Genomic DNA, 25,645 nt, shown 5'->3' with positions numbered 1-25,645 from the left:
CACCAGCATTGAAGCATACTCCTAACCCTGGAAAATTTCTTCAGCTGCCAGAATTAATCTCAGATTTTAAGACTGGAGCAAAGACTAATTTGGTATGTGTTCATTTAGATTAGTAAATCTCCATGGTGTTCGAGCTGTATAATATCAAATCTAAAATAAGCCAAGAGAGTTGAACAATTTCTCATCTCTCAGAAAAAAATGCATCATTTTCAAGAGATTTAAGATTGAATTTAAAATCCAACTGCCTATTCCAGTGTATGTTTCTCCCGAATAAGGCCAAGCCCTAAAATTCTGGAGAGTGTCCTCCAAGTTGTGTTTAAGTAATAATTGATAAATCTATGGTTTAGATACGTATGGAATTCCATATAACTCTAGCTCCAGCCTTTGCGAGTAAAAATTGGCAGTGACCATGGCCTTAATGGAGGCATGTGGTTAATTGGAATTTTCGGTACCAAAAGTCTCCTTGTTACTAGGTTATCGGGGTACCCTATAATAGTATCCATAACTCATTGCCCACTTGTCTGTTTTGATTTCTTTTTTAAAAAGACAATTTTAGGGCAGGCGCGGTGGCTCACGCCTGTAATCCCAGCACTTTGGGAGGCCCAGGCGGGCGGATCACGAGGTCAGGAGATCGAGACCATCCTGGCTAACACGGTGAAACCCCGTCTCCACTAAAAATACAAAAAATTAGCTGGGCGTGGTGGCGTCGCCTGTAGTTCCAGCTACTTGAGGGGCTCAGGCAGGAGAATGGCGTGAACCCGGGAGGTGGAGCCTGCAGTGAGCAGAGATCGTGCCACTTCCAACCTGGGCTACAGTGACACTGCGTCTCAAAACATACAAACGAACAAAGACAATTTTAAACTTGGAGGTTTTGTACCTCAATTCACATATGTGGCATATTTATAAAATAATCATGCCTTTACATATTTTTCCTTTGACATCTTAGCTGTATATCCAAGCCATTTATGTTTTTTAATTGCCACAAATATCGCACCGAACTAGAGCACCAGGTACAAAAATGCCTGGTATAGCATTTCTTCTGGTTCTTGAAAGTTATTTTAATCCCCATGTTTAAGATATTCCTAGACAGCTATATGTAACTATAATTACTTCTGCTAGGTAGAAACATCTCTGTGGTCAACACTTGTGAAGTGCCTTGTAAATAAAAATATGCTTGAGTAGAAATAGTATTTTGCAAATATAGCCCTAAATAGAACTACTGATTTTACCAAGAATTAAAGACTCCAAACTCTTTGTCTTTCAACTTTGGTTGATAGGAACATCTGATTACAATGAGCCAAAAGCCTATGTGATCATTAATGAGGTAATTTTAACACTTACAAATGACACAGCTAATTTGTAATAGGTTTTTGAAGGGCAAATTGCATGTTTCTGTTTAAATAATGAGAGTAAAATATGGACACTATTCACACTCTATATACACAACTAACCCCAACTTGTCTCTAGAAGAAAGGTCTAATTTTTCCGGTCTCATCCACAAAATGAAGAGTTAAAAAGCTGTATCTTTATTCTCACTTTAAGTGATTTTTTAACCACTGTATAACACTACTACAGTTTGTTTGGAGATAAAATAACTCATGGTGAGAAATCCAGTTCTTGAAAGAAATCATTTTACCTTCAATCACATTTAGGATATCTATGCTTTTAGGGTAAGGATGAAAATTTATAAACATTTGTTAAATTATGCAACTGTTTTTGAAGATGTTTCAAAATTACATTTTCCTTATTGTACAACTAGTTTTCATGTATTCACAAATGAGACACATGAGAATTATTAATGCAAAAGCATAGCATATTGACAAAGTTTATAATGTAAATAGTTTAGTTAGGAAAGAATGTAATAAGTGAATTATCAAAGCTATTTTATTGGTCCCTAGATTTGCCATAGAAGAAAATGAAGCACCCTTATAAAAATTTCTCAGCAGTGAGAAAATTTAAGGTCTATTTTGTATGCCGTAAGCTCTAAAAAATATTATTGCCAATAAAAATAGAGTGCCTGATAATAAAACACAATCTAAAATTGTCTTTTTAAAGGTTCACTCTTATTCTTCTTCCCTTCCTATGTGTGCACAGAATACTGTCACTGTCTTGATTGGAACACTGTCTCTCTGTCTCAGAGGGTGTACAGTTTTAGAAGGGAGAAAATATTTGTTCATTTTGCTTCCTATAAGGTAAGGTCTCAGTGGTTGAAGGTCAATTAACAAACTTTTTGTCTTCATACTACTATCTTGGAATTACCAACTGGCTTCTATTTAGATTTTGAAAAATAAAAGAAAAGAACTAGCATTTGTTAGAACTTACTGTGTTCCAGAAACTTTATTGATACCATTTCTTCTCATTATCACATTCATTCTTTCAATTAGTATTATCTTTTCCATCTTAAGAAGGTGGGACCAGAGGTTTTGTAATGTCCATTAACCCACTGTGGATTTCATGGCTTGCAAGAAGAAGAAAGCGTGGTGGAACTCAGGTTTGTCTGATTCCAAATTCACATCCTTTCATATCTCCACGAAAGATAGAAAAGATAAATTGGGCTCTATTCTAACAAGAGAAACACAATTTTCCATCAGATAAATGAATGATTCTTAAACCTCAAAAATAAAACATGTAGCAAAAGCTCAGTTCAAGAGTAGACATAAAGGTTGTGACATGGGTAGTAGGAATATATGTCTAGTGACATAGATTTGCTATGCATATCTGACCAAAAATCTCCCTCGTGATTTTCAAATCAGATGCACAACTGCATTTAATGAGTTTCACAAATCATTAACATCAGTCTCTGAAAACAAGATTGTTAAAAAATATTAAGATTTTCAACAACAAATATCTTATCTAAATAGTAAGGAGATTATATTAGATGGCTCGATTCCCTGGGCAGTCTAGTTGACAATTCAACTTGTTCAAAGCTATAACATATGGCAACTTAAAAAATTATGAAAGTTTTTCTAACTTTGTGCTTAAGGTAGTTGGCCATTCTTCCTCTTGGGAATAAAAAGTGCAGATTTTCTGTCGAAGCATTTTGCTATTGTTTTTCAATTTCCATTTATGAGAAATAGATAAAATAGCAACTTTTTAGTTACAAATTTAAAGTCAAAATGGAGATAATTAAGTATCTCCATTAATTAAGTAAAGATTAATTTTTTAAAAAATAGCATTTACTAAATTCTAATTAATCAATTGATTGACTATTTTTATCCCTGGCTCAATGTAACTCTCTTTGAAATACTCTTGTCTCAATTCTAGTTTATGTCAACAATGTGTCATCACAGATGACTTTTTGTCATCTTGATCTCTCGGTTCTATGAACACCTTCGATCTAATGACAATGTTTTCCAATAGAATTGCTTCTACTCAAACTTCTGAGATCAAATTTGTGGATTTAGTCTCACCCCAATCAATTCTTCAACTCACAGGACACCAACTGGTGTCCTACAATTCAATTCAATCCTGAGACTGTCTATCTGGAGATAGCATCAGATCCCACAAGTTCAGGGTTAAGGCCCACAAGACTGCCCCCCCACCGTTAGAGACGAGTTGTGGGCCTCCCATACTCCTGACCAACTGGCTATAAATTAGGACTTCCATGGATTCCTTCCCCAGGTTCTATAATTTGCTAAGACGGCTCACAGAACCCAAGAAAGCACTTTGCTTACAGTTACTGTCTGATACAAATCAGGAACAGTCAAATAGAAGAGACACACAGGGCCAGGTATGGTGAAAAGGGGCACAAAGAGGGCCGACAGTTTCAACCATCTAGTTAGGCCTTCATCTTTCTGGTGTCCAGCACCCACCCTGAAGCTCTACGGGTCTCCAGCTACCACTCATGTCATGTCAATAGCATAAACTCAGGTATGGCTAAAAGGGACTTATGACTAGTAAAGGATGGTCCTCTCATCTCTATCAGGAAATTTCAAGTTTTAGGGGCTCTGTACAGTGAACTGGGGAGGAAGACCGAATAGGACATACCCTAGACCAGTTGTGCTAACTACTGTGTGCCTCAAAATTGCCTACAGTTGTGTTAAAATAAGAGATTGCTGAGAGCTGGTATTGGAATTTCAGATTTGGTAGATCTGGGGGTGTAACCTGAGAATTTGCAGTTCTAGTAAGTTCCCAGGTGATGCTGATGCTGCTAGCACAGGGACCACACTTCCAGAAGGACTGAGTGAAGCATTGTCATTACTTATAATAGCAACTTCTCTGTAGTCACAATTTCATTCATCCCATTCTCTGAGCTCCTCCTTTAATCATTCCTTTTCATACACTGACATAAAATTTTTCAATCTCTCTGAGACCTCCAAACTATTATTTTATCATATTCACAATGACCCTTACCTCCTTGATGTCGACTCTATTGCCTGTTCTCCTGCCTAAATTCCATGGCCAACCATTCCCAGGAAACTTCAACTTCCTTGTTTCTCTTTCACTTTGCTGAATCTAACCAGGAAAATAACCCTGCTTAGATCCAAATTTACACCAAATCCTCACATATATTTGAGCAACTAGCTATATGGACCAATTTGAAAAATATCCCACTTGAAATTGAGAATTTCAGTGCCGCCTATCAATCAGTCATACTACATATGTTCCAATCTATTCACCCTCTAATTTACTTAGTTTTGTATCTTATCCTGTCTCTAATCCCTAACACTTCCCCAGAAATCCTCATTCTCTTTTTGGTTGTGCTTCCCTGAGAACATTGCGTCACCCAAAGACAACTTCCACAGACTCCTGAAACAATTTAAACTCACTTTCCCATGTCTATATCCACAAACCCTTCCTTTTCACCTATTATTATCGTGAGCTAACTGGCCCCTGTCTGTATATTGTCTGATGATGATTTCTATATTACAGGGTTAGAGATACTTTCTCATCATAGCTAGCTTAGAATCAAATCCATGCAGTCCACCACTGAAACTGGGGTTCCAAGTCAGTGTATTTGGAGAGGGAGAGCTAGTAGAAAAACAAGGATGAAAAGATCCAGGATGAAGCTCCTGATGGAAGAAAAGGCCATTTTTACTATTATGAATCCCTTGAAGTAGACCATAAGCATTCTCATCTGGACAAATATCCATTCATCCACACCAGTGAGCTGATTAAGTTTTAGGGTTTGAAGGGTCAATGAACAATTATTCCTCATTCAGCAATTAAAGAAGGATTAATATGAATATTATCTTGAAGAAGTTTAATTTAAAATGTATTTCATTGATCTTTGGCAATTGTCTTCTATCAGATCATTACCAATCAATATGAGTTGGGAGGAAGGGAGAAAACCCAAAACTTAATCAGATGCCTGAAGTTAAGGAACATTTTATAACCAACCCAGGGAAAAAAAAGGCTCAAAAAGGGAAAGATGAGGACATAGAAAATACATTTCAAATATTTTAACTTTTTGACAAAATGTCAGTTCTGTGCAAGAAAAACTGATGATTGTGTGAGTATAACTTTGTCATTTACATCTGCCAATGTGTTCAGAAATATATAACCTATAAGTTTTTTTAATAGTTTGACACAAAATTTGTTCATCAAAGTATCTAAAACATTCTGAAAATACTAAAAATTTTCAATTTAAATATTAAGCTAAACAGCTCTGTATATATAAATAAGCTCAAACAAACATGCACGCTCCCCAACAATAACACTGCTACAGATATTGACTGCTGGTTTTGGTTTCATTTCATCTTATAATGGCAAATCTGGTTAAAACCTAGATTCTGGGCTGGGCGCAGTGGCTCACGCCTGTAATCCCAGCACTTTGGGAGGCCGAGGCAGGCAAATCACAAGGTCAACAGATCGGGGCCATCCTGGCCAACATGGTGAAACCCCATCTCTACTAAAGAAACATACAAAAATTAGCTGGGCGTGGTGGCACGTGCCCGTAGTCCCAGCTACTCAGGAGGCTGAGGCAGGAGAATTGCTTGGACCTGGGAGGCGGAGGTTGCAGTGAGCTGAGATTGTGCCACTGTACTCCAGCCTGGTGACAAAGAGAGATTCCGTCTCAAAACAAAACAAAACAAAACCTCAGATTCTGAACTGAATCTCAGAATAAGGATCTCGAAGAGGTCGATATGTATGTAATCTATTCTTAAAGAAAAATTTTCTCTAATTGTATATTGGACTGTCACACAGCTTCTGACTTTGTTTATACCCTTAAAAAGTATCTAGATTTATGTGTAGCTTTTGTAAAGTGAAAGCTCAGAATGTCTACTCTGTCCTGGTACCCCTTTAGTTTAATTGCTGGAAAATATTTCATAAAAATGAATTGGTCAACAAATGGAAAATTTGAACTTTGCATACTAAAGTTTTTTTTTTTTTTCAGACGGAGTCTTGCTCTGTCGCCCAGGCTGTAGTGCAGTGGCGTGATCTCGGCTCACTGCAAGCCCCACCTCCCAGGTTCACGCCATTCTGCTGCCTCAGCCTCTCCGAGTAGCTGGGATGACAGGCACCCGCCACCACGCCCGGCTAATTTTTTTGTATTTTTTAGTAGCAACGGGGTTTCACCATGGTCTTCATCTCCTGACCTCGTGATCCACCCGCCTCGGCCTCCCAAAGTGCTGGGATTACAAGCGTGAGCCACCGCGCCTGGCCTGCATACTAAATTTTTACTTCATATTATCGACTCTTGAAAAATAAGCGTGTATATTAGAAATGACACTCATTTGACTATACCATAATGCATTTCAGACTTTTTATCTTCAGCTACAGAATTTCTCCATCCTTTGAATTATGTTAGCTGGCTTTAGTTGCCCAGTGTTGGTGATCCGCCTCCACTAATTCACAGCTCTATTGTACTGCCCCCAGGGATGCATTTCCATAGATCTGCCTTGTTATGAGTGTCATTTTTTTCTTCTATTTTGTTGACTGCCATTCAAATATTTTTGGCTTTATCAGAGAGTTTCACTTTATTGTTTGTTACCTCCTCATTTTTTTAGCTTTTCATAAGTTACTGTGTTATATCTGCCTGGGCTTTTGGTTCCTTTACAGATTTGTTTGATATTATTTTTAGCTTATGATACTTCTAAAGTCTGTACCCTTTTAATTTTCACTTGCTTCATCTTCACATTCTTGTGTTTTGTTTTCATTTCAAAATACCAGAAAGTAAAATGTCTCAGCAGCTTGGTGAGTGGAATAGTTTATTTATAATCCAAAGAAAACACATACTTTCTGTGAGCTATCTGCTTATAAGTAAAAATTTTATATAGACATTCTTGAAAAAAAATCTTAAATTTCTGGGGGATTGAATGAGATTTTAAAAATCATTCTATACAACAACAGGTGCAAAATTTGTATTCCTCTACTCAAGAAAAATAATTAATGAACATTTGTTATTAGTTTACTAACATCTAAATGCTAATGTATCAATTATACATTATTAAAACACAATTAAGCTGAAGAGGTGAAAAATTATAAAACAAACCAGTGCATAATTTACCTTTATTCGTATGAAACATCTTTTTCTCTCCTGAAAATAGAGATTAACCAGTGGTGTGCTGGGGCGGGAGGGGGTGTGTTGGAGGGAGAAAAGCCATGATTTGTACAATTTGCCCATTTCCATGTTTTAAATACTCCCACCCTGGCCAATTTCAAGCTACCAGCAATTTGATAACCAGTTCACAACATTTTTGAAAATTTAATAATCAGCTCTCAAAAGCTGGTACAGGCCAGGCTAAGCCAGCTTCAGCACAAAACTGAAAATGATTATTAATCTTTACTAGCTCCAGATATCTTTTAACATATATTGAAATCTATGACCCTTAAAAGGAAAACATATATACAGATTTTGACAAAACTTTGCAGTTCCACTCATGGATCCCTGTATAAGAATCCCCTTTCTATGTGTGTTTGCAATTTGAAGAGTTCAGACTTTATGATTCACAGGTGATAACTAATGATTTAATCTCAACACTTAGGCTTTTATAATTTGGGAGTCACGTGTTTAACTGCTGTAGTAGTAACTGCTTCTTCTCAGAGAAACTTAGAAGCTAAGACCAGGGCAATATCCCTTGGTCTGCAACACACCTCTTCTTTCTGAGCATATCGTATAAGAAGCTAACTTTGTCTCAAAGTTCATATGACTTTTGCATTTTCAATTACTAGCTATTTTCTTTTGGAACTGTAGGACTGGCAGAACTTTCCCTCTACCCTCTGAAGGTATGATAACTGAGTGTATGAAATAAATGGATAACGGGCATGTCAAAAGAAGAAAAGGTGTACACATTTATTACACGCATGGGGAAATCACAGGAAAGAAAAGTGGATGCAAAAACAAAACAAAACAAAACAAACAAAACAACGCAAAGAAAAAACCCCAGTGAGATTTAGGAGCTTATAGGGAAGGCAGGAGGGAGAATGTAGGAAACTTAGGGGAGGGGAAATGACTTTTGGGAAAGATGACCAGACCCTTAGCAGAATAGATGATAGTTTGTGACAGTCTGTCTTGGTGTGGTTTGGACTCTTAGTCTTCTCTCCTGTGATACGAGGAGTCAATTTTCCCTGGCTGATGACACTCCTAGGAAGGAGATGAATGTCTTTGTGCTGATAAGACAGTATCTTGAAGCTTTATTTTCCAATTCAGTTCTAAATCTGCAGTGTATCAAAATCTCCTCATTATGCTTTGGATGTTATGGTAGATAAATGGTATCTTCACAAAGATACATTCATTCTGGTATTGAAAGTTCCTTTTGGGGGGTTTCTCTTTAGGAAGGTAAAGAGAGTGCAGAGAAAGCATGTCCCGCATTTGTTGTTTTTCAAGTATTTTCAGTTCGATGTAATCAGTGCACCAAAGCAATCCACTCAGGGCTGGCATTTCCTGAGCACCTTCAGAACTCTTTTCCATCCCCTGTTATTTCTATCAGATCATGTGATTTAAGAACTACTTTTACTTGCCACTTACATATATATTGAAAAGGCAAACTTTCCTTTCATAGTTTGCTAATTTTGGCAAAGTACATTAACAAAAATTAAGTAAGTGAAATTTTCTGTTCTATTGTTTTGAAAACAATTCTAGAAACTGTCCTTGTAAGAACAGCAAAGAGAGATAAAAAAAAGATAATTCTCAACTGCTGCTTCAACCATTCTTTGCTTAACAATGTATCCAATTAAAAGACAAAACTCTCATTTCAGGTTTATATGTATCAATTGCTTAATTAGAAAGTAAATACTCCACCCCATATAATCTGGTGTCAAAAAACGTATAATAAAATTACTTTGATTTTGTTGCTGATAAGTTTGTGAATTTAAATCTCAACTTACAGTGATGAATTTATTTGCTTTGTGCTGACAAGACAGTATCTTGAAGTTTTGTTTTCCAACTCAGTTCTAAATCTGCAGTGTATCACAATCTCCTCATTATGCTTTGGATGTTATGCTACATAAATGGCATCTTCACAAAGATACATTCATTCTGGTATTCAAAGTGCCTACTTAAAATTCTGCATGAACAGTTTTATTGAAAAAATATGTAGACAAGCCATTTATTATACACAGTGACTTGGAACGAATTCTTATAAGAAGCATAGCATGTCTTCCATTAAATGTATACATTTTATAAAAAGTTACTGAAAGTCTTCCTGAGGTTAAACAATAAATCTTTTAAATTTAATCACTGTGCTACCTCAAAGGTATGTTTTTCTTTAGGACACTCACTTAGGGCATACGGTCAGATTTCAGCCTACTTTAAACAACTAGGCAGTATTTTTAGTGCATTTTTCTGTTTGTTAAAAAGCTAGTTGTTGAGAATAAGTTGCTCAATTATCTTCGTCAATTACTTTTTGTTTTGTTTTGTAATTATTATCCTATTTTGGTTTTCCTTTAGAATTGTGAAATATCTTCAATCAGAAATTGCAGAGAATATATAAATGAGTAAGCATGCACTCTGCAATCAAACTAGATCTCGAAAGTGTTTTGTTGTAGTTTATACCTTGAATTCAAAGTGCCATTTTATACAAGGCACTTGAAAAATTTTCAAGCTCATCTATTTCATAATAGTACAAAATTTATTGTTGTTTTATTTGCAAGGAGATAGACCAGATAAAAGATCACTTTATTTCTTACAGTGTTGACTTTCATATTCTAACCTTGTCAGTTTATACAGATTAATGAAGACTCCGTACATGTAAAATTCACTATAATTTTTTTTCTGGCATGAGAGTCCAAACAAATAGTCAAACAGGTAACTACATATTCAAACACGTCAAGCAAAAATATACAATAGCTTGACAAAAAAGAAAAAAGAAGAAAAAAGAAACCCCTATACATGCCTTAACATTCTTAAACTCTGAGGACCAAATCAGATTCAAAAGAAACATTTCTGGTGGGCAGGGAAAGGGCTAAAAAGCTAAAGTATATAATAAGTAAATTCCCCATTGCTATCAAATATATGAGCAGCATGACATTTCAACACATGTTAAAGTTTTCTGAAAAAAGTTCTAGGATAATAGGATTTCAACTTTGGATTCTACAGATACCATTCTTGGGATTGGTATGGGAGAATCATCCTCTTCATGTATTAGTGGATTCAAATGAAAAAAATTCAGGCAGCTAGTTCCTTTCCAAGAAGCCTTAGAGATTGTTGCACATAAAAATATGAACCATATTTCTGATTCAAACTTTAATTAGAGAATTCTCTTTATTCCCTCTTCTGCATAAAATTATGTACCGGCACTCTGCTCTCCAGACAAGTAAAACTTCTTACCTGCTATCATTTGAGACACCCAAGACTCAGAACATATTATTTTGTATCTGAAAGTCCCAACAAAACTTCTCAGAACAAAAACAACAGAAAGTTAAATACAGAGAGACAGGGTATAAAACAGTGGTTACCAGGGGCTGGGGGTGAGGAGAGAAAATGGAGACAGAGAATTCAGAGGATGCAAAGTTGCAGATATGTAGAATTAACAAGTTGAGTGATCTGATGCACAACATGAGCACTGTAGGTATTAATATTTACTGTATTTGGCATTTTACTAAAAGAGTAGTTTGTGGGTACTATTTCCTCACACACATATCCAGAAAAAAAGTAACTGAGATTTTCAAAGGGAATGCTTCCAGTTTTTGCCCATTCAGTATGATATTGGCTGTGGGTTTGTCATAGATAACTCTTATTATTTTGATATACGTCCCATCAATACCTAATTTATTGAGAGTTTTTAGCATGAAGGGCTGTTGAATTTTGTCAAAGGCCTTTTCTGCATCTACTGAGATAATCATATGGTTTTTGTCATTGGTTCCGTTTATATGCTGGATTAAATTTATTGATTTGTGTATGTTGAACCAGCCTTGCATCCCAGGGATGAAGCCTACTTGATCATGGTGGACAAGCTTTTTGATGTGCTGCTGGATTCAGTTTGCCAGTATTTTATTGACGATTTTTGCATCAATCTTCATCAGGGATATTGGTCTGAAATTCTCTTTTTTGGTTGTGTCTCTCTCAGGCTTTGGTATCAGGATGATACTGGCCTCATAAAATGTGTTAGGGAGGATTCCCTCTTTTTCTATTGATTGGAATAGTTTCAGAAGGAATGGTACCAGCTCCTCCATATACCTCTGGTAGAATTGTGCTGTGAATCCATCAGGTCCTGGACTTTTTTTTGTTGGTAAGCTATTAATCATTGCCTGAATTTCAGAGCCTGTTATTGATCTATTCAGAGATTCAACTTCTTCCTGGTTTAGTCTTGGGAGGGTATATGTGTCCAGGAATTTATCCGTTTCTTCTAGATTTTCTAGTTTATTTTTGTAGAGGTTTTTATAGTATTCTCTGATGGTAGTTTGCATTTCTGTGGGATCAGTGGTGATATCCTCTTTATCATTTTTTATTGCATCTATTTGATTCTTCCCTCTTCTTCTTTATTAGTCTTGCTAGTGGTCTATCAATTTTGTTGATCTTTTCAAAAATCCAGCTCCTGTATTCATTGATTTTTTGAAGACAGGGAAGCTCTCTATCACCACTCCTATTCGACATAGTGTTGGAAGTTCTGGCCAGGGCAATCAGGCAGGAGAAGGAAATAAAGGGTATTCACTTAGGAAAAGAAGAAGTCACATTGTCCGTTTGCAGATGACGAGATGGTATATCTAGAAAACCCCATTGTCTCAGCCCAAAATCTCCTTAAGCTGATAAGCAACTTCAGCAAAGTCTCAGGATACAAAATCAATGTACAAAAATCACAAGCATTCTTATACACCAGTAACAAACAGAGAGCCAAATCATGAGTGAACTCCCATTCACAATTGCTTCAAAGTGAATAAAATATCTAGGAATCCAACTTACAGGGGATGTGAAGGACCTCTTCAAGGAGAACTAGAAACCACTGCTCAATGAAATAAGAGAATACAAACAAATGGAAGAACATTCCATGCCCATGGGTAGGAAGAATCAATATCGTGAAAATGGCCATAGTGCCCAAGGTAATTTATAGATTCAATGCCATCCCCATCAAGCTACCAGTGACTTTCTTCACAGAATTGGAAAAAACTACTTTAAAGTTCATGTGGAACCAAAAAAGAGCCCACATCACCAAGTCAATCCTAACGCAAAAGAATAAAGCTGGAGGCATCACGCTACCTGACTTCAAAGTATGCTACACGGCTACAGTAACCAAAACAGAATGGTACTGGTACCACAACAGGGACATAGATCAATGGATCCCAACAGAGGCCTCAGAAATAATGCCGCATATCTACAACTATCTGATCTTTGGCAAACCTGACAAAAACAAGCAATGGGGAAAGGATTCCCTATTTAATAAATGGTGCTGGGAAAACTGGCTAGCTATATGTAGAAAGCTGAAACTGGATCCCTTCCTTATACCTTATACAAAAATTAATTCAAGATGGATTAAAGATTTACATGTTAGACCTAAAACCATAAAAACCCTAGAAGAAAATCTAGGCAATACCATTCAGGACATAGGCATGGGCAAGGACTTCATGTCTAAAACACCAAAAGCAATGGCAACAAAAGCCAAAATTGACAAATGGGATCTAATTAAACTAAAGAGCTTCTGCACAGCAAAAGAAACTACCATCAGAGTGAACAGGCAACCTACAGAATGGGAGAAAATTTTTGCAGTCTACCCATCTGACAAAGGGCTAATATCCAGAATCTACAATGAACTCAAACAAATTTACAAGAAAAAAACAACCCCATCAACAAGTGGGCGAAGGATATGAACAGACACTTCTCGAAAGAAGACATTTATGTAGCCAACAGACACATGAAAAAATGCTCATCATCACCAGCCATCAGAGAAATGCAAATCAAAACCACAATGAAATAGCATCTCACACCAGTTAGAATGGCGATCATTAAAAAGTCAGGAAACAACTGGTGCTGGAGAAGATGTGGAGCAATAGGAACACTTTTACACTGTTGGTGGGATTGTAAAGTAGTTCAACCATTGTGGAAGTCGGTGTGGCAATTCCTCAGGGATCTAGAACTAGAAATACCATTTGACCCAGCCATCCCATTCCTGAGTATATACCCAAAGGATTATAAATCATGCTGCTATAAAGACACATGCACACGTATGTTTATTGTGGCACTATTCACAATAGCAAAGACTTGGAACCAACTGAAATATCCAACAATGATAGACTGGATTAAGAAAATGTGGCACATATACACCATGGAGTACTATGCAGCCATAAAAAATGATGAGGTCATGTCCTTTGTAGGGACATGGATGAAGCTGGAAACCATCATTCTCAGCAAACTATTTCAAGGACAAAAAACCAAACACCGCTTGTTCTCACTCATAGGTGAGAATTGAACAATGAGGACACATGGACACAGGAAGGGGAACATCACACACTGGGGTCTGTTGTCGGGTGGGGGGGCAGGGATAGCATTAAGACATATACCTAATGTTAAATGACGAGTTATTGGGTGCAGCACACCAACATGTCATATGTATACATACGTAACAAACCTGCATATTGTGCACATGTACCCGAAAACTTAAAGTATAAAAAAAAAAAACGTAACTGAGATGATGAATATGTTAATTTGCTTGACTATTGAAACTATTTTACTATGTATATGTGTATCAAAACAACTTAAATATGCAATAAAAATGAATGAATATGACATTAACTTCTCATGTGCTGTCACTTTGGATCTAATCTTGCTACGGAATAACAAAAGGTATAGAGATATAATAATCACTCACCATCCTCTAGGTGTTATGGAATATGTTGGGGGAGTGGTGATAGAAAAATGGGTAATTCACAATTATTAACCTCAAGTTGCTTGAAGTTGATCCTATGTGCCCTGTAGCTAAATTTTCATTAATTCATGGGATAATCCCAACTGATACAAACATTATCAAGTTGCCAGTCGTGCCAGCCTTGAAGTGTTGGTCAAACTTTTGATTCTTGGCTGTATTCATTTGCAGGCTCCAGTTTCTGTTTTGTTTTTTATGTAAGTAAGTATATGGACGTTGGCCTCTCATTCTTTAAATTACCTTCTGTTATAAGCTTCTGTGTCGCCATGTTTGCTTGGCTTACTTATGCCTCTAAGGTCTGCCATTGCTATTCTTTCTAGGCTTCTCTCATCAGCTCTTAAATTCTGGTGCTTCTCAGGAGCTGGCCCTCCATCCTCTGCTCTTATGATCTATAATCTCTTAAGAGTTATTTAATTTGCAGCCATGTCTCCAGAAACACCTGTCATTTTATTCCTCTTGAATCTGTACCTATGTTTTCAACATTCCTTTTCTGCTAGAGACACACATGGGCCTCCCATGGTACTCACGATCTCCACATGCTCGTTATGGAACTCTTCCTCTTCTCTTCTCCCATGCTTCCTCTTCCAACTTACTCCTCTCCTGCTTTGCACAGGCAAGTTATGGGAATACGACACACCTGGTTATCAAAGCCAGACACTCCACCTTTTTTTTTTTTATCTCCTGTCCATTCATCTCACCCCCTTCCTCCACTGTATCTGTTACATCACCAAACCCACTTAATTTTACCTCTGATATAATTCTACTCTATCTAGCCTCATATTCCCTACCATAAACTTCTCTCACGTGGACTATATTATATTTTTTAAACTGGTCTTTTGCTCCTTTTCATTTTTATTCCTCTACAGTCCATCTTTTTGACATTGCTATGGCACTCAAATCTTCAGAATAAAACAAACTCTTTTCTGGAAATTTAGGCTCTTCAGGATTTAGAGACAGCAGCTATCATCCTTTGCTTGATATTCAGAATATCTGGGTAACTTTTTAAAAACACAGGCTCACAGGCCACTCATCTGAAATTCTGATTTAATTGGCCTGGAATAGGGTCTAGGCATAAGTAAGTATTTCTTAAACAAAAAACCAAGGGATGGAAATATGCAGTAAGGGTATATGTAACAAACCTGCATGTTCTTCACATGTATCCCAGAACTTAAAGCATTAAAAAAAGTTGTATTCATCGAAGAATAATTGTTCCCAGAGGCAGTGGGTAGGTGAGGAGTGAAGGAATGGGGAATTACTGGTCCAAAGTTACAAAGTTTCAGCTAGACAAGAGGAATAAATTTTGAGATCTACTGCAAAGCAGGATGACTGTAATCAATAATAATATGTTGTATATTTCAAAATAACTAAGAGTAGTTTCAAATGTATCACCACAAAAACATCAACGAAGTGAAGTGATGGATATGTTAATTAGCTCCATTTAATCACTCTAAATTGTAGACATATCAAAACATCACATTGTACTATATAAATATAATTATGAAAAAAAATCAGACCTGATGTTTGAAATGATAATTATTTTTATAACCTCATTTCAGATTTAACAATGTCATATTATATCTTAGTATGTATCCATATTACCCACATGGGAACTACATGTCTCTATAAAGTTACCCAGGTGTGATATCCAAGATATTCAGTCAAGAGGGAGTGTATAACTGTTACTTTTAGTCTTCATTCATGTTAGTACTGCCCAGCCACAGTTTGTACAATAGTTTTCCCACTTTACAATTTTAAAAACCTATCATTCTTGATTTTATTAACTTGCCATTCTATCAAATTTAAACATGCTTTTATTTTTTAAAAGACCATGTCCAAGTGGCAATTCTATCTGTATTTCCCTCAAAAAAGCATCAGTTGAAGAAATCTGAGAAATTCAACCAGCTCTGAACTCATCACTATTTCAATGTCTGTTATTTATTTATTATTATTATTTTTTTGAGGTGGATTCTCACTTTGTTGTCCAGGCTGGAGTACAGTGGTGCGATATCAGCTCACTGCAACTTCTGCCTCCTGGGCTTAAGTGATTCTCCTGCCTTAGCTTCCTGAGTAGCTGGTATTCCAGGTGCCCCCAACCATGCCCAGCTAATTTTTGTACTTTTAGTAGAGACGGGATTTCACCGTGTTGGCCAGGCTGGTCTCGTACTCCTGAGCTCAGGTGATCCACCCGCCTCAGCCTCCCAAAGTGCTGGGAGTAGAGGTGTGAGCCACTGGCCCAGCCCCAAGGCATTTTTTTAAACCAGGACTTCTGTATAATGAAACTTTTCTCGATATCTTTTTAACCACATCCTCTTACTTATTACATCCATTCCAACTACCTGTCTTCATCTCGTCACACTGAAGTACTCAAACTGTCCACAGGCTGCAGAATGAATTAACTAGGACTTTATATCATTTTTCAAATCATGGAATTACACAATCTTTTGAGTATGGAATTGGAAGGCCTTTATAGTTCATTCAGTAGAAAACTGGAACATTTTTGAAAGGTGATCTGCTTGACACCTTTCAAAGAGTACAAAACCTTGTGAAGTAGCAGATGCAATGATTGCCAATATACTTTATGAAATGAATTTCAGAGTTTGAGATTAAATTGGCTTTTCTGAAATATGTAAGTCTGGAAAAACACAACATTTCTAATCTTGCTATGGAAAGCCTTTAAGTAAAAATCAATTTCTAATCTTCTTTGAAATAAACATGGAATATCCTAAGGTTTTATTCATGTTTCATGAATTTCGCAGCATTCATCACATTTTAAAGTTATTTTTGATGCTTTGCATTGTATTAAAATCTCTCTTGGAATGAGAGGCCTGAAAAACAATCGTAATATACTGTTGTTGTCTAACAATATATCAAGTTTTTAATGACTCTTACAATGCAATATTTTTATCATTCTTGTAGTTTATCCACACGTATTTAATATTACTAGCAGAAATTTAGATTTTAGTAAATTAATTCTGATCTTTGTAAAATAAAACTATATCTATATCTATTAATTCTTTAGTCCATGAATCCATCTAACAATTATTATTGAACAAGTTCTAGGAGATAAGTACTATATAGTGGCTAAGAATTCTGAAAAATCATCTTATACCTATTATACAGAAGCAGAGCAAGACAAATGAACCAAAACTTACATAACACTGTGAATGTGTTTCAAGTTTAAAGATCTTAAAAAATACCTTTCATAAAACTAAAGATAAAACTTGATACTTGTTTCTACTACATTTGGTTTTATATACTTAGGCATATTATTTTTGAGTCTGGTATTAAATAAGCCAACGTATGTTTGCAGTCTATATCTTTATTCGTGCCTTTGATTAAAATATTGAATAAGCAAGATCTAAAGAAAAGTAACATACTGAATATGCGACTAGAAACCTCTCTCCAAGTGACCAGGCTGGGCAAAATGCTGAAATCCCATCTCTACCAAAAAATAAGAGGTGGTGGTGCACCCCTGTAGCCCGAGACAGGAGGCTCACTCGAGCTCAGAAGGTAGGGGCTACAGTGAGCTATGACTGCCACTGCACTCAGCCTGACTGACAAAGTGAGACACTGTCTCACAAAAAAGGGAAGAAAACCTGTCTCTGAGATGAAAAAGGAGTAAGAGGGTATTTAAGGCACACGTCCCCAGTGAGGCAGTCTAAATCAATATGAGCTTGAAATCCTTCCTAAACAATATTTAGTTCACTTATATTGTTCTGTTCTACAAAATCAAAGTATTCCTCTTAGAAACAATATTTACCAAATTTTCCTTTAGTATACCAATTGTGGTGCAATTATGCCACTTCTGTTTAATCCTGCCTAGTAGTCCATGTTATCTGGTATAGTGTTCAAATGTGCAGACTTTGAGCCACACCATACGGGCACAAAAATTTCTTCTGCCACTTAAAATTGGGTGACTTACTTCACCTCTACATGCCTCAGTATGACACTAGTTGCTACCTCCTATAGTTGTGAGGATAAAATGTGTGTATACAGGCAAAGCACTTAGTATTTAAATACAACTTAATTATAGTCGTAATTATTACTATTACTATGATTATGGTTATTATTTGATTAGCTCCCTCGATGAAAACAAAGCATAGGGAGTTGAATTAGAAAAGATTAGAATGGTGTTTAAGTTGGGTCCTGTGAAGCAAAGAGAAGAGTCATGACAATTCCTTTGGCAAGAGAAGCCTCAAAATAGAATCTGGGTTTCAAAATCTTCCTCCAAAGTAGAGAGATATGAAAGCTGGAAATGACATAAAGCTGTTTAGGTAGTCAAGTGGATTTTCTTCTAAATCCATAGCTTTCTTCTAAATCTATAACAACCAGATGAATTAACCCTTTTCTTTGCTCAGGTACCTATTCTCAAATTTAAGGCATTCTGGATGCAGATTCCTTTGAGTTTTGAGATGATCATGATGGTCTTCATGCAGTCTTTCACCCAGGTTGACACGTGGTTATTTCACTTAAACAGATTAAAATCAATACCTGGAAATACAAAGAAATGTATTTTTTAATTTCTCAAAAACTAATATTCACCAGTATGGAATGAATAATTGCATGCCTAGTTCTCCGTGTACTTGCTCTTTTAAGTAATATAGCTTGGTTTGCTTTCTTTTTCTTTTCTATCTACAATCAAATTCAAACTGCTATCACTGGGTCATACATAATCAATCAAATAAACTAAAAAGCTACTGAAAGAATTTTCCATCACTAAGCTGCCTTTTGGCAGCTGTATAATTGGTCTGCTTTACTAGACAGTCAAGTGCATGCAAATGCGTTAGTGCTCATGACTTGCTTCCAGGCCAACCCCAGGCTCACACTGCCAATTTTTTTTGTCATTGTAGGTAGGTGACTTTATGTATTTTTGGATTTTTATTGTATAATAATAGGGACAAGAAAAATAAATGTTCACCTAGGCGTCAAAGATAATTGTTAAGCCACTATTTTAAGTGATAGTTAACTATGGGACTCTATTGTTTTGTGAGGAATATAGAAAAATGTTTTGAATAATTACTCTTCCTGGGACACTTTGAGGGGTCAAATGTATTCTGTTCTTAAGTATCAGTTAAAACGTCTTTTGCATTCTCTCTGATCTGAGTGTTTTGATGTTGTGTGCAATGAACCAAAACATTGCATTACAAAAAGAAATCTTTATACAGTTGACAACTTGTAGGTCTCTGAGGAATCTATTCAATTAGTGTCATGTCCTGGTTCCCTATAGTATCAAAATTCACAGAGAATTGAAATGTCTTAGAAGTTGTGTCTAATAAACCAAGAAAAGCATCATGAAATTTTTTCCTTAAAATGAAAGATAGAAAAAAATGTGTTTCTGCATAACTCATGTAAAAACAGTAGCCTAGAATCTGGCACTTAGTTGTTCATCACTGAAATGTGTTATCTGGGTCTGCTAACTTGACGTTATATAGCTATAATTAAAATCAAACCTACCTTGACTTTGACTCATGCTGCCTATTTTTTTTCTCAATGGAATCTGAGAAAATCCTATTTCTTGGGGAGGAAAGGACATCAATTTGATATTATAGATTGGAATCCAGCATTGGGATCAGGTGGAATAGGATAGATGCTCAGTGTGGATGGGAATGAGTAGAATCTTCTGGGTGAATGTCAACTGCTATCCATGGAAGGCAAAGAAAATGAAGACTAGACCAGAAGCCATATTGAACTTTATAAAGGCCTTTTCTGCATATATTGAGATAATCATGTGGTTTTTGGGTTTAGTCCAGTTTATGTGGTGAATCACTTTTATTGATTTGTGTATGTTGAGCTAGACTTGCACCCTGGGGATGAAGCCTACTTGATCATGGTGGATAAGCTATTTGATGTGTGTCTGGATTTGGTTTGCCAGTATTTTGTTGAGGATTTTTGCATTGATGTTCATCAAGGATATTGGCCTGAAGTTTTCTTTTTCTGTTGTGTCTTTGCCAGGATTTGGTATCAGGATAATGGTGGCCTCATAGAATGAGTTAGGGAGGAGTCCCTCCTCCTCAGTTTCTTGGAATACTTTAAGTAGGAATTGTTCCAGCTCTTCTTTATACCTCTGGTAGAATTCAGCTGTGAATCCTTCTGGTCCTGATCTTTTTTTGGTTGGTAGGACTCTCAGTAAAGTAGGTATTAAAGGAATATACCTCAAAACAATAAGAGCCATACATGCAAACCCAGAGCCAATATCATATGGAATCGGCAATAACTGGAAGCATTCCCCTCGAAAAACAGCACAAGACAAGGTTGTCCTCTCTCACTATCCCTATTCAGCATAGCATTGGAAGTCCTGGCCAGGGCAATCAGGCAAGAGAAAGAAATAAAGCATATTCAAATAGAAAGAGAAATCAAACTATCTTTGTTTTTAGACATGATCCTATATCTAGAAAACCCCATCATTTCTACCCAAAAGCCTCTTAAGCTGATAAGCAAATTCATCAAAGTCTCAGGATACAAAATCAATGTGCAAAAATTACCAGCATTTCTGTATGCTAACAACAGGCAAGCCGAGAGCCAAATCAGGAATGAACTCCCCTTCACAATTGCTACAAAATGAATAAAATAGCTAGGAGTACAGCTAACAAGGGAAGTGAAGGACATCTCCAAAGATAACTACAAACCACTGCTCAAAGTAGAGAAGACACAAACAAATGGAAAACATTCCACGCTCATGAATAGGAAGAATCAATATCATTAAAAAGGCCATACTGCCCAAAGCAATTTACAGATTCAATGCATCCTATTAAACTACCATAGATATTCTGTACATAATTAGAAAAAAAAACTATTTTAAAATTTATATGGACCCAAAACAGAGCCTGAATAGCCAAGGCAACCCTCAGCAAAAAGGACAAGGCCGAAAGTTATCACACTGCCCGATTTCAAACTATACAACAGGGCTACAGTAACCAAAACAGCATGGTACTGGTACAAGAACAGACAGATAGACCAATGGAACAGGATAGAGAACCCAGAAATAATGCTGCACACCTACAAAAATCTGATCTTTGACAAACCTGACAAAAACAAGCAATGGGGAAATGATTCCCTATTTAATAAATGATGCTGGGATAACTGGCTGGCATTAGTTGAAAAAACTGGAACTGGACCCCTTCTTTACACCATATACAAAATCAATTCAAGATGGAATAAGACTTAAATGTGAAATGCCAAACTATAAAAACCCTAGAAGAAAACCTAGGCAATATTATTCAGGACACAGACACTGACAAAGATTTCATGACCAAGATGCCAAAAGCAATTACAAAAAAAGCAAAAGTTGACAAATAGACCCCAATTAAACTAAAGCGTTTCTTCACAGCGCATGCACACGCACACACACACACACCCACACACACACGAAAAAACAACTATCAACAGAGTAAACAACCTACAGAAAGGGAGAAAATTTTTGCCATCAATCCGTCTAGCAAATGTCTAATATCCAGCATCTATAAAGAACTCAAACAAATTTACAAGAAAAGGCAAATAACCTCATTAAAAAGTGGGCAAAGGACATGAATAGACACTTCTCAAAAGAAGACATACATGTGGCCAAAAACATATGCAAAAAAACTCATCAGTCATCATTAGAGAAATGCAAATCAAAACCACAATGAGATACCATTTAACACCAGTCAGAATGGCAATTATTAAAAAGTCAAAAATAACAGATGCTAGTGAGGTTGTGGAGAAAAGGGAACTCTTTCACACTGTTGTTGGAAGTGTAAATTAATTCAACCATTGTGGATGACGGTGTGGCGATTATTCGAAGACATAAAGCCAAAAATACCATTCAACCTAGCAATCCCATTACTGAGTAATTCCCAAAGGAATATAAATTATTCTATTATAAAGATACATGCACAAGTATATCATTGCAGCACTATTCACAACAAAGACACAGAATTAACTTAAACACCCATCAGTGATAGACTGGATGAAGAAAATGTCACACATATACACCAAGAAATATTATGCAGCTGTAAAAACAAACCAGATCATGTCCTTTGTAAGGACGTGGATGAAGTTGGAGGCCATTATCCTTATCAAACTAATGCAGGAACAGAAAACCAAACACCGTATGTTCTCACTTATAAGTGGGAGCTAAATGATGAGAACACATGGACACATTGGGTGAGGAACAGCACACACTAGGATCTGCTGGTGGGGGGCAGGAGGAGGGAGAGCATCAGGAAAAATAGCTAATGCAAGCTGAGCTTAATACCTAGGTGATGGGATGATCTGTGCAGCAAATCCCCATGACACACATGTACCTATGTAATAAACCTGCACATCTGCACATGTACCCTTAAAATAAAAGTTGGAAATAAAAAAATCCATATAAAAAAAGAAAATGAAGAGTAGAGAAGTTGGCTCTACTACCAACATCAAATAATGAACAAAGTTCTATGAATGACATTAAAAGCTTACCAAAAAAGTAGTTGGGGAGTTAAATATAGGCAGAAAATAAAGAGCAAGGAGCAAGTAGCAGGAGGAAGCAACCCAGGAATATTTTGTTTTTAGCTCCTCAAGCTCACTTTAGTTGGTTATTGTCACTATATTGTATAGCTTTTTGGTTATTGATTGTGTAATATTTGGTTGAAAGGTTTGGCATAAAGGTGCAGTTTTTACGTAGACAGCTTCCTTCCCAGGCTGCAATGACTGCACATCTGCTCCCACCTGCTTGATACTGGCCTCTGCTCTTGGAGAATATAGAGCGACAGATGGCTGCTTATGGCGCCATCGATGCCCCAATGGCTTGAATGATTTCTGACTCTACCTAGACCCACAGTCTGACTCCTTCAAATCTTTTGATTTTTTTTTCCTTTCTATGCCTATGTTCTTCTAGTTTTTCTTATTTACTGCCTATTAGATAGACTTCTTTGTCTCAACTTCCATTTCTGGCATGATGTCAATTCCTGGTTGCCTACTTGCCTTGTGTGCAGGTGTATCTTGATCTCTACTCTGTTATTGGTCCTGACTCTGCCCTATTCAAGTGGTCACAATTTATCAACAGCCTCACACTACACTCTTCATTCAGTTAATGGGCCCACTATTTGCCAAATTTTGTTTTTATCTTATAATCCTAGAAAGTAAATAATTAAACAGCAAGCATAAAATACATTTTCTCCTTTAATCAGAATTTGGTACCTGGAGACTATAATAATGACTGTCATCCTGGCAAGCAAATTGATGATTTTTGCTGGTGGGAGAGTTCTTATTTTAGAAATACTTTTGGCAAGAGATGCCTGATTTTCTAGCCTTGTCAATAGGAAACAGCCATGCATTTCAAAGATTTATGAGGCATGATTATCGGAAGACAAATGACTATATTTTATACCAAAAGTTGTTCCTCCTGTGTATGTGATGTGACTCCATATGTGTTCTGGAGAACTTCATATTTTAATCTGTGCCAGGTGTATCCTCACGGCGTAAGAAAAGGCCTAGAGAGTTAAGTTCGTCGTCTTGGACCCATTTTTGTTTGTTCTTTGTCTCATGATTAATTGTTTCCTTTGAATAATTAGTAGAACTTACATTGGATAAGCTTTCTGATTCTCATGATACTGAATGCACAATCTAATCCTTTTTGCATTACTATTTACTCAATATCGTTTTGCTGTTATTAATCAATGTCCACAGTTCTAAGGCTGAAATCTACTAAAATCTCCAGGAGTAAGATCGTTTCATTATAAAGTCCTGTCATGAGAAAATAAATCATTGTGAATATATGAAAGAACTTATTTGAGCACTGCAAGGCAGATCATGGCTTTTACTTGAAGTTATTTATTTTTAATATATAACTTCTGTAATCTCTCTCAGAAATATTCATCAAGAAAAACTACCAATTATGTTAGTGCCATTTCTAAAAAGCTACCTTTTCTTTTTCTAGAAATATGGGAAAGTTGTAAAAAATTATATTTCCTCAAAATTTTAGGTAAATATAATTGCATAATACAACCTATGGCAAATATTTAAATCTTTATTAATCCAAAGGAAAATAAATTGGCTTTGTCTAATAATTACTAAATATCTACTAAATACTAAGACATGTGCTATGATTAACATGTGTTAATTAAATCTCATATGCCCCACCATTTTTTTCAGGTAGCAATTATTATTTATAGGTGAGAAAACAGATTTGAGAAGTTAAGGAGTAGGTAGTCCCTGGATTATATTCACAAAATGACAGAGGACAAGTTAAATCAGAGCTAGTTTAATGAATGCCCATCCTGTCTTTCCTACAGCATGCTATGTAATGTAACACTGATCTAAGCACACATTAGTATACGGTAAATTGGGAAAAGAGTTGCTCTGGATTCTGTACAATTATTAGAACATTTAATAATAATTTTATAGGAACTATTGATTTTTAGTTTAAAATTCAAAACAATTGATAGCAATTCATCTTTTAATATTTTAAATACATTTAGTTATATCTCTGTTTGTAACTGAATCAAACATTGTCAAATTAATTCCAACAAAACTACATTATTTATCATTTGATATAAATTATTAATTGTAATTTATTGATTGTGTGGTTATACATGTATTGGATTTGTCTTATAATTGCATAAGAACTGTAAACGTGAAAAGTTTGATAGAGATTTATGAAAGAGTTTAAATCAACAGTAGGAGCTGAGACTTTTTTTTTTGAAAAGGTGAATACCTTGGACATTTTCAGAAACAGAGACTAAAATTCCTTGTGCTTTGACAATTATGGTGGCCAAAGCTAAGAGATTACAGTTTGGCAGGGAACAGAATGCTCATGCATTTTGGATCTCATGGTGGTTGTTTCTCAATGCAAATCAACAATCTTTTAATTAAGTTATCTTTCCCAAATTTGTATATATTTTCAGTAGTGCCAGTTTCTTAGAGCCTGATTAGTTCTGGGCCCTCGTTTAAAAAGTGAAAGATGAGATAATAGAAAATAATCCCCAAATATTGTTGTTACTAGCCCACCTTCAACTCCATATTAAATTTTATACAAAAAGCTAAAAATTTCTAGGTTTTTAAAATGAGAAATTGAGGCACAAAATGCTTACTTCATCAAAATGGGGACATATATCATACATGAATCGGGAAAGATGGAAGGGAGACAGGAAGCACAGGTAGAAAGAGAAATGCATCCTACAATTTGACTTGAATTTAGGCATTGGGATAAGGATGTTTAGGCATTCGAGTTAAACAGTCAGCTACCTGCTTTCAGTATTTCTTCTAAGTCTGGTTTTGCTTTACGTGGATATTTGTTTTTCTAATAGAATGAATTAGTTTGAGAGAAACTACCACCGCTCAAAATTGAGGTATCATTTTAGCTATCATTAACAGCTAAGAAAGTAGTGGTATTCTAAAATTCCTGCATTTTTAACTCAATGTAATATCATGATGTTTCAGAGAGGTGG

Source organism: Symphalangus syndactylus, chromosome 21 (genome assembly GCF_028878055.3).
Source record: "Symphalangus syndactylus isolate Jambi chromosome 21, NHGRI_mSymSyn1-v2.1_pri, whole genome shotgun sequence".
Taxonomy (NCBI): Eukaryota; Metazoa; Chordata; class Mammalia; order Primates; family Hylobatidae; genus Symphalangus; species Symphalangus syndactylus.
This window is presented reverse-complemented; position numbering follows the sequence as displayed.